General features: G+C 34.0%; 1 protein-coding gene across 3 annotated transcripts in view; it reads right to left on the bottom strand.

Annotated features, from left to right (window-relative positions):
* The window catches only part of pros (homeobox protein prospero), a 281,310-nt gene that overhangs the window by 133,706 nt on the left and 130,614 nt on the right, over positions 1-16,990 (bottom strand). The window contains exon 4 of one of the 3 annotated variants that reach the window (XM_035364780.2): positions 15,123-15,160. The exons of the other annotated variants lie outside the window; for them this stretch is intronic. The gene's annotated coding sequence lies outside the window, so the exon portion shown is untranslated. The remainder of the gene's footprint in view (positions 1-15,122; positions 15,161-16,990) is intronic. 3 annotated transcript variants of the gene reach the window in all.

Here is a 16,990-nt window from a genome sequence, read left to right as displayed (position 1 = left end):
CATATAAAAACAATAAACAGAATTACAAATTCTGTACATAGAATTCATTATCTCTCCAGTTCTAGACGCTTTTGAACTTTATCTTCCTCTTTTAATAATACCGAAGAGATCATTCCTTGCTTTGTAAGACGAATATGATAAAAATCATCTTAAAGTAATTTGAAAGAATTCTTTAAAATTATACACATGTGTAAAAAATGATAAACATAATTACAAATTCTGTATATAAAATTATCTCTGCGTTTCTACATTCTTTTAACTTCCATCTTCAGCTTTTAATAATACCGAAGATACCTTTCATTCCTTTGTAAGACGAATATGCAGATAATAAGATAAAAATCATCGTAATGTAATTTGGAAGCATTGTTTAAAATTGCACAAAATGATAAGCATAATTACAAGTTCTGTACATAGAATTCGTCATCTGTGCATTTCTTCACTCTTTTAACTTCTATCTTCCTCTTTTAGCGATACCCATGAGACCTTAGACTGCAACTAACATTAAATTTCCAAAAAACAATTACTTAAAACCTGATTTTCTGATACTGTTCTAAATATTTAAAGAGAAAGACAGCAGCGAAAATCGCATTCACATTAACTGATAAAAATGTGAATTGCAATTCATCAATCTTAACAAAAGTATACGAAGGGGTAACAAAAACTACCTTTACGAGATATCCGCCATTGTGGCAACTGCTTCCAGGAGATAAGCTACAATTCCACATTTCACGATATCAACCAGGAAAAAGAAACTGCAAAGAAAGCTGGCTCGAATGAGGGGAAATCGTACAATTCTGTCCAGCAAGAGGGAGTTAAAACCGATAAACCAATAACAAGACAAAATGATGACGTAAGCGAAGAACATCGAAGAATTATCTTTAAAATAGTATAATAAAAAGGGTTTGCCATTTCTATTGTAATTAACAGGAACACTAGTTTTTTTTTTTTTTTTTTTTTTTTTTTAGAACCCAGAGCTACATGATTCTTAGTTCCAAATCAGTTAAGATAAAAATATGAGATCAATTCTTTCTTTTTCTATAAGTTTTCTAAATACATTAGAATGAATATGGATATTGATATTTAAGCAACTCCGTATGGCTCTCAGATTTTACTTTTATTGCCTACAAATAAACACAGTTTGAACTGAACAATAACAGCCTTCCTAAAAAAACTTCATTTCAAGAAAGAATAGAAAAAAAAAAAAAAAAAAACAGAAGTAATTTTTAAAAAAATATTCTGAACGGTTTCAGATTTGAACGATTGCCCGAAAGGTTTGTTACAGCTTTTTTACACGCTCGTTGAGCTCGCAGTCTACTCAATCTGCTGTTGCACTCACTCCTGCTAACACATTTTTTCTTGTCTTTTTAGCTTTATTATTAAGCGTCATTTTCTCCGCACTTACGCCATATAAAATTCAACAGTAAAATTACAAAAATTTTAGAAAAGCAGCATGCATAGAATTCCCGATGAAGTGTTAAATGTTGGCATACATTTTCCAAATTTTTTTCAGTCTTTTTTCAATTTATCATATCAATGTACAATTTTCTTAGTAAGATGGCTTTCAAAATTTCTTCTCTTTTTTCTTTCTATTATTAACTTTTGTATGTTAAATTTATTAATTAAATATCATGTTCTTCGCACTTACGCCACATAAAATTCAGTTGAATCGTAGCACAAAATATTCAATCTATCTCTAAAGTAACAAGAGAAACTGACATTTAAAATTAAAATTCAGTTCTGAACACTATATTTTCTTTATTTATATTATATTTCACCCAGCACTTTAATTTCTAATTCTCTTCTGCTACTTCTGCAGTACCTCAAATTACTTTGGGAAAATTACTGTCGTTGAAATTTCAGTTGACTACACACTCAGGAAAAGTAAAAAAATAATGAAACTTTTCTTCGCAAGCTCAGCTTTGTCGGTTACTAAAAACTAAAATATAATTATATATTCTGCAGCTTGCAAGATGAAAAATCACAATAAATTATAGATGAAGTGAGCAGCAGTCAACAGACGATTACTATAGTACCAATTCCAAGACTTCTGCCCTACAGGGATAAATTAATTAAGCTAACAAAAGCAACCCCGTAAGGTTATGTTAAAGCTCACGTACCAGATTTATTCGGTCAGCTACCAGTTTGACCTGCTCAAACTTCAAATACCGTTTAAAGTGACCATGCCAAAAGCAGAAAACAATACATCTGACAGGTAAATTTTATTATCTAATACACGCGCAATGTGGTTTCTTTCATGCTATAATCAGCTTATTTTCTCAGTTTGTGATATAATTCAGAAAAAGCACAGAATTACTAAAAATTAAACTTCACAAAATGAATTTAAGATAAAAATTTTACACACTTTTGTGTCTGATTAAGCTAACAGATTTTTTTTTTTTTTTTTTTTTTTTTTTTTTTTTTTTTTTTTAAGAACTGTATGGGTAACTAGAATATACAAAACTTTATTCTTTGAAATTTGTCTAATAAAAGAATTCTCCACTGCAGTCACCTAAAAATCTACACACATATTTCATGGTTTCATGTTTTAGAGTGCGAATTAATTGGATTTCCAAGTACCGATTATTTAACAAGTGCCTTATTTGTTTAGCAGTTTGTTTAGTAGTCAGAACTATACATGGCTTTAGTCTGTTATCGAGGGGATTGAATATGGGTTACAAACTCCGACAGACAGAATTTCTTCCAGCAAATAACATTGAGTTCGTACAGTATAAGAGCCGTTAAAACATACCATCATCATCATCTCTAGGAATTCGGGCTCATTTAATGAATGAACTGAAATCTACAGAGCATGAAGTGTGCAAATTTGTGATCTGTCACACGTCCAATGGCCATCTGCACCCCACATGCTGCTGCACCAGACCCTCTGCTAATTTCAGATTTTCCAGTGGAAATACCAAAGTCCTAAATTGGCCGTATAGTCAGTCGTCTTGGTAACCCCAGGTTTCATTGTCTGCAGGGACTGTCCGCTTCCTCCTCTTTGTTCCGGAGGGCCGGAACGCAACGGTGTATGCGTGGGGATGGGGGGAGAAGCCCACCTCCTTCTCCCCAATCGCGTGAGATACCTTACCAAAGCCCGTTCTCGTGATTACGCAAGAGTAATTCACGGGGAAAAGACAGTTCTGCTTTTCGCTCGCTCCCTTTTGAACTTGAATAAAGTTTTGTTTAGATCAGTGGAGAATGACCAATGACGATAACCAATACAGGTAAAGAAAAGATAAAAGTCATCTCAGACCAACGCAAAATTTTTGTTAAGTTCTTAAGTACACATTCATTTTCCCAATTTATTCTGCATTTGTACCATTAACTTCATTTCGATTCATTAACTTTAATTTCGATTGAAAATTACCTCTTAATTAATTAGTTGCATTATTAAGTTTAACAGTATTACTGCGCTCAAACTACAAATCACTGTGTTTAGAAAAATGCAAGTAAAGGATCGACGTATGTCTTCTCTGGGAAAAATCAAGGCGTGATTTCTATTACATTTTTTTTAATGCATCTCTCTCCCTCATCATAATATAAGACAAAAACAGTCTACGAAAATAATAAAAAAAAGAACCTAAATTCATGATTATGGTGTGACGAAGATATATTTTTCGAGCATTTTCTCATTGATATTACAAGATATTTTACATGTTCTCTAGGTATCAATCTTACTTAGATCCCTCTTTCCAGTATGTCAAACAAATACTCCTTACTTAATTTACCAATATAATCATTCAGACACTGAATGAGCCTAAGATTGCATACTACGGCTTTTTGAAACCAAATATAGCTGGATTCAGGAATTACTGTATTCTCTATCCATATCATTCATAAACTTGCCTCAGGTAAAGCATGTATTGTTTTCCGGATTTCTGAAGTTTCAGGGTATGAAGACTTGAGTCCACTTAGACGATAGCTTTATATCATTCAGTGGGTATAAAGGCGAGGCTGGGAAGGAGGGTTCTGTGAATACAGTGCCCTGATAACTATGTCTCATTCTCGCTTGATCTTGGAGCTGAAAAGACAACGCCTTCTATATTATGAAGGGTGCTGATTATTCTAACAACATTAAACAATATGTGCGGCCCATAGGCTAGTTCGGGATTACTTTGTTTTTATTCATAGTTATGTTTTTAGTTGAACTATATATATATTCAGTTTCAAGTCGACTGTAATGATCTTTCCGGAAAACAGCATCGCAACCATCTCCAAAATAACTTCAAATGTTCTTGGATTTGCATCTTATTATATTAAAAGATACGAGAAAAAAAACTGACATAAGGAGATTAGTGAAAAATGTTTTGGGTTAGAATAATAAGAGGCATTATGTTATGGAACGCAAATACCCATTGTGAAGTTCTGATTTAAAGACGTTAGTCTGTGATCATAGATTTCTGACTCCAGTTACATTAAATGGGTATTTTCTAAAATAGTCGAGAAAAAGCTACATGAAAATATACACGTATTTTTTTTTCCACCAATGAAATATTTAAACTCTGTAATAAGTTTTAAGGAATAGAACATTCACGCATGCGCTTTGAGACGTACCCAACGCATGCCGACATAAACAAGTTGTTCATCTCCGTTATAATGTGACGCAAGTACCATCCAATTCTCATCCAATCCTTTTTTTCCGCCAGCCTCCTTATCAGTTGCGGCACGGAACGATGTCATAAAGAACGTTTTCTTGTGCCCGGCTGGACCGCAAGGGTGCGCTCAAGGCGCAAATAAAACCTTCCTTAACCACTTGATAATGATGATGAAGACACGCAGCCCGTTCTGTGCGTAATTAAGATCCGCCGCATCCACCGCTTAATTGACGGCAAAACCGTTAATTTTTGGGGATGCACGCTTAATTAGGCGGACCGGGCCGACGCATGAGTCTCAGAATGGGCGTATTGATAAGCGATTAGACGCCCCTGAGCTTGCGCTTTTATTTTTAACACCGCATATTATACGCCAATGGTTTTTTAAGCGGCCGGCTATTCGGGGGGTTGCTTTTCGCGGCCAATTGAAGCTTCTCAGCCAATCGATGTCTTTGAAGGGGTAGGGGAAAACAATCGACGACGAGGGTAGGCAGGAAGGGAGTTTCCAACGATTACATTGAAGGGCCTCTCGCCGGCGTTAATGATTTTTCATCCCCGGATTTGACACTCCGGTTCCGAAATCAGGAACGAAGTCGTTACATTAAAAAAAGTTTGGTATAAGTCGGACAATGTTTAGAGAATTTTCGACATTACGCATTTCAGAATGCTCAATTAAAAACTTGAAGCACCTTTGCTTCATTATCCTCACTCTCTTTTTTGAATGGTTTAAAAGTTTAGCATAACCTGACACTCGTAACATTTAAAATGAGCTGCAGGACCAGTTACGTTTGATCGTTTATAGGTCTTAGTTCCAGAATCACTGAACAACCTTTTAATGATGATTTACAGCTTAAAATTTTAAACAACTTCCTCGGCAAAATTTAAGAGCAGTGAAAATTCTTAACAACTTTCTAAACCCAGTCATGATGTTCATTGCGTTCATTTCCCTACGTAAAAATAAACAAACAGTCATTTGAGTATGAAAATTTAATAACAGATATATACCGGTAAACATTAATTTCTCTAAAAGTGAATAGTACGCGGGTACGGATATATACCGCGAGTACGGTATATACCTCAATACACCGCGAGTACGGATATTAAGCGGGTATTTTCTATAGCCACAAGGAAATAAGAGAAAAATGTGACTAACAAATGGGGGAGTCTTAAAAATTGACTTCTATTTTGAAAAATGCTGTCTTCAGATAATGCGCTAAGCTATCTGTAATTAAATCAGTCTGCATGAAGATTTCTTTTATTATTGTAGGTATTACTGTATTGATAATTAAAAAACGGAGAATCATCCTGTTGCCATTTAAACAATAGTTTTCATTGAGTTTAAAAAAATGACGTATTATGCTTTGGGTTTCATTCTTTATTGTACTCAAGCCAAATTACTGCATATGCTAACAACACCCAGGCATAGATCCCAAGGCCTTAGGACGGCCTCAAACCTTTCTGAAAACCTCAGTCTCAAACCTTTCTTGAAAAGTCAGAACTAGAAGGTTGCTCTGACTGCCTTTCAGGCCGACCAGACCCATCCTGCGGCCTAGATTTCTCAGAAATGGTTCTATTCTTTCTCACAATTATGAAATTGGATATTAAGAGCACCCAAAAGAATCGGTACTTAGTTCCCCAGGCTGGATTTTTCATCATTCATTTAAGCCCTTTCCCTTAATATTCAATGTATTTCTTTTCACTTTCTCGTTAATCGGTTAAGCCAGCTAATTTTCGTATAATGAATAAGCAGTCAACAGTTAAATACAAATATTAACTCCCACACGAACCTGATAGCTCTAATCTAGTATAAATCAGTCTACTAAATCTAGTCTTCTTTTTAACATTATGGAAACATTCAAAATCCTTACGGGAAAGAGCTTTGTTTCCAATGCATTATAAGTAGCCTTATGGTACAAATTTAATACTGACCACGCCACCCATATTTCAGTTAGAAAGCAATTCATTATAACAATGACTGTCAGACGGTTATTGGTAAAAGGAAAAAATTATGATTTCCCAGGTTCAAACTCAGCGCACAAGTCAAAGATCAGCTGCGCAAAATTTTATGACTTACTTATTAACGCAGATACCTACTGCAAAGTATTTGAATAAATTATATTAAAAAAAAAAAGAAATATATAATCTATAACAATAGATAAAATATTACAAATTTTCCTTATACTCAGCGGGGGTGCTAAAAGCAGGTGATAACCTCCGTTATTCGAAAGAGAGAGTATATATACACCATTAAAAAGAGGGGGATTCATTTTTTACAGAATGAAGTGAAATGAGCTTTTTCTTACATCTCATTTCTCTAACACCTAGGATAACAGTCACTCATTCCCGAATGTGCTGCCATCTATGTAAGAAGCGTCATATCTTTCGCATTCTGTTACTTTTCTTAAGCAAAATTTGTCATGCTGGTAGGTATTTATTCATGACAAAAATCAGTAGCGTTTGTTTTTAATTTTGCTTGTACGTTTGCCACTTCCATGCTCTTGAGCGTTACAAGGATATTTCTTGGAAGGATGACACAAAGATTTCATTACATCCGAGAAAAATAATTTAATACCAAGCGTAATTTTATGCTGTTGTATCTGAATATATGTATTATATACATATATAATATATACGTACACATATATATATGTACATATACATGTATATATGTATGTATACATGTACATATATGCATACATAGATACATAAAGATAATAGATACATAGAGATATAGATATAGAGATATAGGAGGCATAGATACACATGGAGATTGATAAAGCAATAAAACAAAGGGTGTACTTTCATTATATACCTTCTAAGCAAAGTTATTCTTGTAAAGTATTCTACAATGCTTAAATAATAATCGTTTGCTTTAAAATTATGCATTTTGAAGCTTTAAAAAACGAAAACATTTTTCAATCAAATGTTCTAAAACTAAGCGTCACATTTTTTTAGTCCAAAGGGATTTGAATCCCGAAGGACTATTAGTTTCGTTTTGGCATTTTGCGTCGGACGGATAAATGTCGGTTCACTTTTCAAACTGTTGCCATAAAATGTTAGAGTCCTGCATTATATTTGAAGAAATTAAATAATGAAAATCTGCGTAAATGTATGTATATTTCTCACATTGTCATAAAATAACGGTACATAGAGTCATCGAATTTTGAATAACGTAATCCTCCAACGAATATGAGCATGTGGAAGACCAAATTTGAAATTTGAAATTTGTTTTATGATCGATTTCCTATTTTTTAAAACTTTGACGAATTTTTGATTAACAAACTCAAGGATTTCAAAGCGAGCAATGGCAACGTTGTGCAGAAAAACGTTGTGCAACGTTCCCCACCTGTATTCCAATTTTTATCTCCAGCGCGTGAGTCTCTGTATCGGAAATTCTAAAGATATGCTCGTTCTAAAACTATTTTGCGATATTGCTGTTGCACTGGAATGTTAAAAAACGCCCCTTTGGACGTAATTTAAAATCTGAAACATTTCAGATTTTGTTTTTTTATTATTTTTTTTTACTGTATTTATTAAACAGACGAATGTAGAACGTAATGAACTTCCTGTTTCTCTTAGTCTCTAAATTTAGAATGAAATGATAAAAATAAAAATTAAATCAAGAATCAATCACAAAATTAAAGTTATACAAAAATCCCTACAATTTTTAATCAGCAGTTATTTTCAACAGCAATGAAATGTGAAAAATGTTACATGAGGGATACACAGTGTGTCTCAAAAGTTTCTGTAAACTGGAATATATGTTGCATTAAGTAAGTTTACTACACATATTCAATACAACTCACCAGCCAAGCTATTAAGAGATCTCCAAATAATATGAAAAAAGTATCTGGACGTATCTTCTGGCTAATTTTTCAATACCCACTGCAGAAAGAATTGTAAGGTGGTGCATGCTATTTTACTGTACATGTCATTAGTAAAGACATGTTTTTGCATATGTTAAATAGGTGAGATATAAAACACTGACCTCTATATTATATTATTAGATTTCCAAAAACATTTTAAAAAAGCGTAATGTATATCTTAAAATTCATGACGGAAACCTATAATAAAGCTACAAAATAATGCCGTAATCTAAATTACAGTAATTAAGTAACATAAATTACATTACGACATTCTTTCATTAAAAATGGATATAAAATTGTAACACAGCCATCATTTTCAAAATTAAAAGAACGAAGGCTAGAAGTTCAGACCATTCTTTAAACTCTTAACACCTACAAAAGAAACCAATTTCAGAGTGTAATGGAAATGCTAAACAAGAGACATAACACCGAGCAATACGACAATTTCCAGTCTACGCCTATTCAATTGAAAAAGTAAGGAAAGGGAGATGGAAAAAACTCAATATGCATCGCACTTGAATGTTGTGCAATTGAATTCCAATTGAAAGGAGCAGAATAACCTTTTTTAAAAAATTCAGTCGATAACTTTTTCCTAGGAAGACAGAAAAAAAAAGGAACTTCAACAAACACTTAATCCTTTGGGTTCGAAGAATCTCATTCGGCATCAAATACAATAACAATTAAGTAAATACGATCCATAAGAAGCATTCCATTTTTCTAGTCAAACAACACTCTGTCCTCAGCTCTCCGTCCCCTTTCCTCACCTGGGAAGTTTAGAAATTAATTATCTCATTTAGAAGAGAGAAGTCAAAGAATACTATTTCCTGAATCGTTAAAAATTAAGGAAAGAAAAAACCCCAAACAATTCAATTGGTACTCTTTAAAAGTTCTTTTGTCCGTTCCAATTTCTAATTACCCCAAGAACAATCGACGACGCCATTTTCGAAGCGATACTGCAAGCCTTGAGAGAACAAGCGAGAACTCCAACAGATTCTTATTCGCTTCGCGATACAAAAGCCCGGCGTTGGTAAGGGAATATTTGCACTACTTCCCGCCACCCATCCTCCTATACACCCCCTTCTCCCAGGCATAATCTGGAGATTCGAATACTCGATACGCAGATGTGCTTTTGTGAAACGAAGCAAAGGCGGCAAGCATTGCAAACAGAAAAATTGCCTCTGCAATGTCTCCAAGAGACAAAGACGATTTAAAGATGACGTTTGTTCTATGCTCTTTGCGATAATGGTTTAAGTCTGGGTTTCTCTCCGAATGTAATTGGAAGACGTGATTCACTAAAGTAAGATTCATTGCGCGTGTGCATGAATAATTATTAGGAAAGAAAAGAGGATATTTGCATTTTCAAAACTTAGTTAATGAAAAATGAATGATTTCGTTTAGTTTTTTTCACTACAGTTCCTTACAGATATATCAAGCAAAAATGCAGCTAAAAGCATTTTGTGCAAATAAAAGGAAACAAATTAAAAGAACCTTTTCGAAATCTCAGTCATCTTAAGAAAATTCGGAATCCGAATAAATACTTCAATAATTGGGATATAGAAGAGACCAATTAGCGTCCCAGCAATTTCAGTAGTTGGGGCACAGAAAAGTCCAATCAGCGTAGCGTACTGACAGCTGTACAAACATAATACCAAAGGATATGAAGCCAAGCTATAGACCTATGAATTAAAGCAGAAAATATTACCTTTACGGTACAATAACGACGAAAAAGGAAGACAGCATTGAAAATAATACAAATAATGAAAAAAACTGACGGAATCGGCTGGCAAAATGGACAGCCTGGACCTAGTTTCCTAGTCTGCATTTCACAGACCAAAGTCTTGGATCTTCTACTCGAATCCAGGCAAACAGGCTGGCTACGCGGGCGTTTTTAGGTTTTCCCCACCTGTATATGAGCCAGTTTCACGAAGTCCTTCACGAATGCATCCTTATTCTTAGGCAGATAGCCCTCGCGTGCTTTGCCATAATTAAATAAACTTAACCAACCCAGGAGCTCCTCCAATAACTATGAAGCTCTAGACAGGGTAATAACGTAAACTTCTGCAACTGCTTGCCGCCTTTCTCAATGCACCTCAAAAGATCTATAAAGTGTCAAACAGACAGAAAGAGACATAAATAAAAATTCTTAGTAAAACTTTTATTCCAATATTCTAAAACTGCGATTTTGCTTGTTTTCTGTCGCCCCGTATTTTATAGTCAATTAACAAATCAATCGAGTCCAAAGGGATGATTCTTTCATGGCTCCGTTTTGTCTTTCTCAGCAGTACATATTTCGAGAACTCTTCCCTCAAGAATACTAGTGTCATAATTTGGCTGATAATCGTATTTTTAATTCAAAAGTTGTGATGACGTAAGGGAACGCTTAATAAGAACATGAAGCTGTTGAAATCTTGCTGTGATTTTTTTAATATTCAGTTATTTTCTAAAAACAATTAAATTTCGTCTGACATTTCATATTCTCGTGACTTTGTCTATTCACTAGTGATCAAATGGATAATATTACTGAATACTAAAATTTAACCTGCTTCATATCCCAAAGAAAGGGATGGCTGTATGAGGGTTTTGATACCGTGAATGCGAGCTAGCACTTCATTTGCAATACGAATGTGAACTCGAAATCTGTTTCTAAGCATTTTGTGGAGAATTTTTGTTCTTAACAAAGGCATTCCTTCCCTTTGGCCAGATAAGCATGGTAAGAACTTTAAAAAGCACAAAATTTCCATTCGTTCTTTCTGCTTCTATGACCTATATGACTAACTGCTAGATTATCTCGTGCATGGGAAATGCGATTTCCCCAAAATGTGGCGTCCGCTCGCGCTAGCTACGGCATTCAGCCATGATTCCTCAGAAAACCGTTATCAGATCTGCAAGATATCCGTGACTGCGCGTCGAAAGAAACATTTCCAGGAATCTTTGCTTTCGATATATCCGACTGGTTTGTAGGGTTCCCATTAGTTTGAATGACTAATTATTTTAATTTTGGTATCTTTTCTGAACTTTTTATTTCCCCTCGCATTTCCTTGCCAGGATGCAAATTAAGTTAGGTGAAAAGAGTCAGAATATTGCCAGTAAGTTGTTGTATACTTAGAACAAGCCTTACCCCGAAAACGTTTTTTTGTTTCTGCTTAGTTTCAAAAAGTTTCTATTGTCTGCCCATTTTATGAGACATATTATAAGGTGATATACAGCTTTTCTTTTTTTTTATTTTTAGTTTACACCTTTGTTCTTGCTCTTTGAAAAGCTATTCTTTTTTTCCCAACAGCTATCTTTCACTCCGAAGAAGAGAGAACCCAAACTGCCATCTTGGAGTGTGCCAGATGATGATGACAGCAGCTTGATAAAGGCAACAATATTTTACAAGATTTCTCCACGGTAGGTGACATCCACGATAATCACCATCATAGTCATCAATATAATTTACCATAGCTGATGCATACAACTAACTATAGCTTCACTTTAAAATTAAGAAATATTAAATCTTAAATTTGTGTATATATTTTATCCTAAATCTTTATAAATTTCGAGGGAATATGTCAAGAATCTTTCCTTTACAACATTAAAAATAAATATTCTGTTTTTTGTTATAAATAACAAATTTAAGTTTACACTGCTAAAATATTCCCACACCCACACCACAACCCCCACCGGCGACAAGAGTCTGTCGCCGGTGTGGGTTGTTGAATCAGCCTGTTAGCCTTAATTGTGTAGTCTAGCTCTACTCTTTACATTTTTTTTTTAATTTATTGCTAAATTTACCTTAAGTTCTCACCGCAAGTAGTCGGTATTTTGTGAGCATAAAGTACGTGCATTTTTGTTAAAGAGTTTGAGAATAAAAAGAAATATTTACACCTTTTCCCTGTGTTGTTACTCATCACGCTTGTGCGAGAAGTTGCTAGGCTTACTGCTAAGATTAGACAACTTGTATGATCGCAAAGAAGACTTAATCTTACGGGTTGACTCAAAGACCAGTTCTTTGAGGAAAACCTACGCAGGATGCAGCTGCAAGCGGAATATTTTCACCTCAGTCGCAAATGTCGTGGCACTTAGGCCGGGGTATCGGTTCCGGCGAGATTGTATCAGCTAAGAACCATCCAGTGGTAAGACAAGAAACTCGTTTCTCGAAAACGTTTTATCTAACACCACGAGTGGCTAGACATGTACAGGTAGAAGCTAGGCTAGCACCTCCGTAGTACCACAGGTAATTGAGGTATTGCTGAACCTAGCTAACTGTTAAACTTTCCACCCCAAGTTTGCAACCCCACAAGTTTGAGACAGAACATCCCGGGGAGTGGTCCGAGGATCACCCTCTCCTCTTCCTTTACCATCAACCCCTTGAGAGTACTTTCTGCGATCACTGATTTCTGGTATTATTAGTGTACACAAATCATACTGAGAAAAAACTGCCTTGAAAAGTTGAACAACTGATGCTTCCAAAAGTCTGGATAACCCCATACAACGTGGAAACAGAGAATCTGCATTCACTTTTATCTGCAGGCTACACCAACTTCTCGGCGGCGCTCACCATGCGGTGTTGGTTGGTGGAGAAACTCCGAAAATTCTGCACTGATATGCAATTAGCATACTTTTACAAAGCTGATGAAAGTGACATCCGGATTACGTCAGTATTAATATATTCATTTATTATTAGTGTTAATTATGACATTTTTAGTTTTCGCAACTATTATAGTGAAAAGATTTTATTTCATGTTTCGTTAAGGATACATGACTTGTATGTTTTTGTATTGTCTGTGATCAATTTTCAACATGGCCGCCACTGTTGACAAGCTAATAACCAGAAGATAAATTAAGTTGATTTACATACTTGAAATATTACAGTTAACTATAGATTTAAATATTTAAAACTGAAGTTAAATATAGCATTCCTCCTTTAGCTTCATTAGTATGTTACAATCCTGTCAAAGAACTCTCAAGCTTATTTAGCAAAAATAGGAAAAAGAAAAGAATTAGATATACTAGGAAGTACACGAGCAGAAGTGTCTTCGACGTCAATTAATGACTAATAGATCTATTATGAAACAGGAGAAATCCCACACAAAGAAACAGCGGTTAAAATGCCTCCTCTTCCCCCCAAAAAAGAGGACATAACATATAAAAATATCACTCCCAATCTACAAAACGGTGCGCTGGCAGTTTTTATTCTATTATAACTTCATCTAACATTTACGTATCGTTATAAAAATCTGAGCTTGGGTAATCCTTAAACTCAAGACCTCTAGGCAGCTATGCCAAGCTACCGAAGTTGATGACCAGATTCGGATAATTTCTACTGGAAGCGAAGATTTGTACCCTAAGCAGTTTTTCAAATGAGTATTAAAAAAGGCACTGCGGCCTGATTAAGTAGGAGCTTCTTCAAGTTTCTTGAGGGCTGAAAATTTTTCAGATACTTCTCTGAGATAGCAAGCCTGAGAAAGACGGCTTTAAATTTTTATTGCTCCTTCTAAATGACTTATTCCGGAAAACAAATCTAAAGTAATTAACTGTTTTTTACACCAAAGGGAATTACTGAATAACGAAAAATATATATGCGGCTTTAAAATATAATTCCAAAAGCAGCGCCCGGTTAAAAAAGTACAGCTCTGTTCCAAAAGGGAGAGAGAAGATAAAAATGCATTTGTGAAATCTAATTTCAGCTTCGGTCTGTATTTTCAAAACTTAAGCTATTAAGAAAAATTATCATTTTATCTCGAATTCGTTAAATAAGCGTACAATGAAGCAAAAGTAAAAAGCATTTAATGAGTAATAATTAAGCAGTCATGGACATGAATTTAAGCACAAACTCCTGTTACTTGTAGATAACAAATACTTATGTAGAAACTTGTCGCCAACCAATTGATTGGACAATTTTACACATCGCCAGCCTCTCTAATCTGAAGGGATATTTGGCATCTTAAATTTCAACAATAATTTCTACATTGAATATGGTTAATTTGTCTTAAATTTATATTGTGATTATTTATCACTTATTTAATGTGTCAGCAAATGTTTTGTAAAATTTTGTTCACAAACGGAACTAATGGACTTAAGAAAAGCTGCTGCAACGTTTCCTAGAAATGAGTTTTAATAAAACAGGAGTGAAAAACACATTCCTAAACGGACTTTTAGATACAGAATGCAATTTTCTCGCTAAAGTGAATAATAACGGACTTTTGAATCTCGTGCGATTCTAGCTGCCGAATGAAAAAATAGTTGGTAAGCAGAATCTTAGGAATTCAAGCCCCTTAAACAAAATTCTAGGAAGAGTTGCGGCTGACTTAGAGTAACAGCCACTAGTAGTGAATATAACAGACTAGCTATACAGAAACATATATTATGTTTCTGTAATAATAGCTGTACAGAAACATATATTATGTTTCTGTACAGCTAGTCTATAAACTAGTATATAATATTATAAGTCTATAAACTAGACATATTATATAGTCTATAGATTAGACATATTATATAGTCAATAAACTAGACATATTATAAACTAGTATATATATGTTTCTGTATATATAAACTATGCCCTTTGCCTCCCATTCTTACCCAGATATGCTCAAAGTTTCACTTAACAGCATACTGGTCAAGAATTCATGTGAAATGATAATCTTTAAATAACACTTCTAAAGTATGCTAACTCCTAACTTACCACGCGCCTTTCTTCTATTGCAGCGGCTTAATCTGCCCCTAAAAGAAGTGATATGATTTTGAAAATGTGAACAGAAATAACACATGAATTTAGAAAATTATCTGCTTAATTAAGCTCAAAATAAAACCTTACGCTTTTTCATATAAGAAAGTATATAGAATAATATTTAAAATATGGCAGGACAACGTTTTATTTAATAATACTTCTGAAGACTTTGAAAGAAGAAAAATTATATGTTACCTCGAAGAAATGTGTCTTTTTTACGTTCACTTATACGCATTTATCCTATCAAAAGATATATTTTAGAAACGTATTAAAAATACCTTTATGCCTACCTTTATAATTACCAAGGATATAAATTAAAAATACCTTTATAATTAAGTGATCTCATCATAGTTGTCGTCAAAATTTGATAATGCACTCTCTGAATCTGCAGGTTAAATAAAAAAGTACGTCATCGAATTTTCTTGTATTGCTGTACCTAAAACGTCTTGAAAGATTATACGAAGTACTCTTTGTCGAATCTTCTCATCTCTTTAAAATGCAGTTCACAAAAATTTAGAAGTAATCTCTTAAAGCAATTGTTCCAAATAACGCGAATTCTGCACGTGTCTTCGTTTGAAAAAACAACTTCCAGATTACACTAATTATAGATTACATCTAATGAAATACATTAATTGCAATTTATAGCATTAAGGATAAAAGTTCATATGTGTGTAGATTAAAATTATAGAGCAGTTACTGCATATTCTGAGATGAACATCCATAAACTCTGCGAAACCTGATGGAGCTCTCACAGCATCAGAATCCCACACTTTGGATGTAGTATTAACGAAGATTTACCTTACGCTGCTGTTTAATATTTTGTTCTTAAATGCAGTTTTCCGCTACAAAACTTCTTTTACTACACATTCTCCAAAAATCTGTGCTACGATGGTTTATATTTGAAATACACAAGAATTCACCAGTTAAATATGATAAATCTTCTCAACCTTTTTGTATAACGCACCAAAATAACTTATATTCCATATAATTCACTTTCTCTTGCTAGCGGATGTTTTAATCAACTCTTCTCGGTCTTGGTTCCCAAAGACTAAAAGGGCGTAAACAAGGATTTTATAGTTTTTTCTGAGTATATGACAAATGCGAGAGCCAATATCCATTAGAAAATACTTCAGAGTTATCTCTTCCTTTAGAAAAACATCCTATCAAATGACTTTGAAATAATTGATTAATTAGTTAACTATTAGCAATAATTAATTATTTAAAATTGCCACTCATTATTTCCAAAAAAGTCATCTCTGTTTTTATTACAATAGTTCTTAATCGGAAGAAACAGGAACACATTTAATTAAAAATGAATTTATGAATCGATAATTTTCCCCGTTGAATTACTTATACTACCAAATGCAATACTAGGAAGCTAAAAACAGTCTAAAAACCTTAAATAATAAATAATGACAATAATATACACTAATAAATGACGCGGTTTATGCAAAAGTGTAAAAACTTAACGAAGACGAACTTGTGACATATTTTTTCATATCAAGAGCAATAAAAAGATAACATACCCGTTTTCGTTCGTTTCTACTGAGAAAAGTGTTGACAAAGCTGATACAGTAAAGCGTTGATAGATTTTTTTTTAAACCTTTATAGAAACTCAGTAATTCATTTTCAAATATTTTCCCCTCGTCTTCTTCTAAAATACAATATTCTGTCCTCTTTAATGAACAGACCTTTTCCCCTTTTTGGTGACTGATTTATCAACTTTTTTCACAATTAATAGTCTAATTTATCCGATACAACAGCATTTTAAAATATATATACATCTCAGGAAAGGGTCAGTACATGGGTACGATTTGAATTTT

This window comes from Stegodyphus dumicola, chromosome 12 (assembly GCF_044657685.1).
Source record: "Stegodyphus dumicola isolate Sdum_Otavi_A_Nest chromosome 12, ASM4465768v1".
Taxonomy (NCBI): Eukaryota; Metazoa; Arthropoda; class Arachnida; order Araneae; family Eresidae; genus Stegodyphus; species Stegodyphus dumicola.
This window is presented reverse-complemented; position numbering and strand designations above follow the sequence as displayed.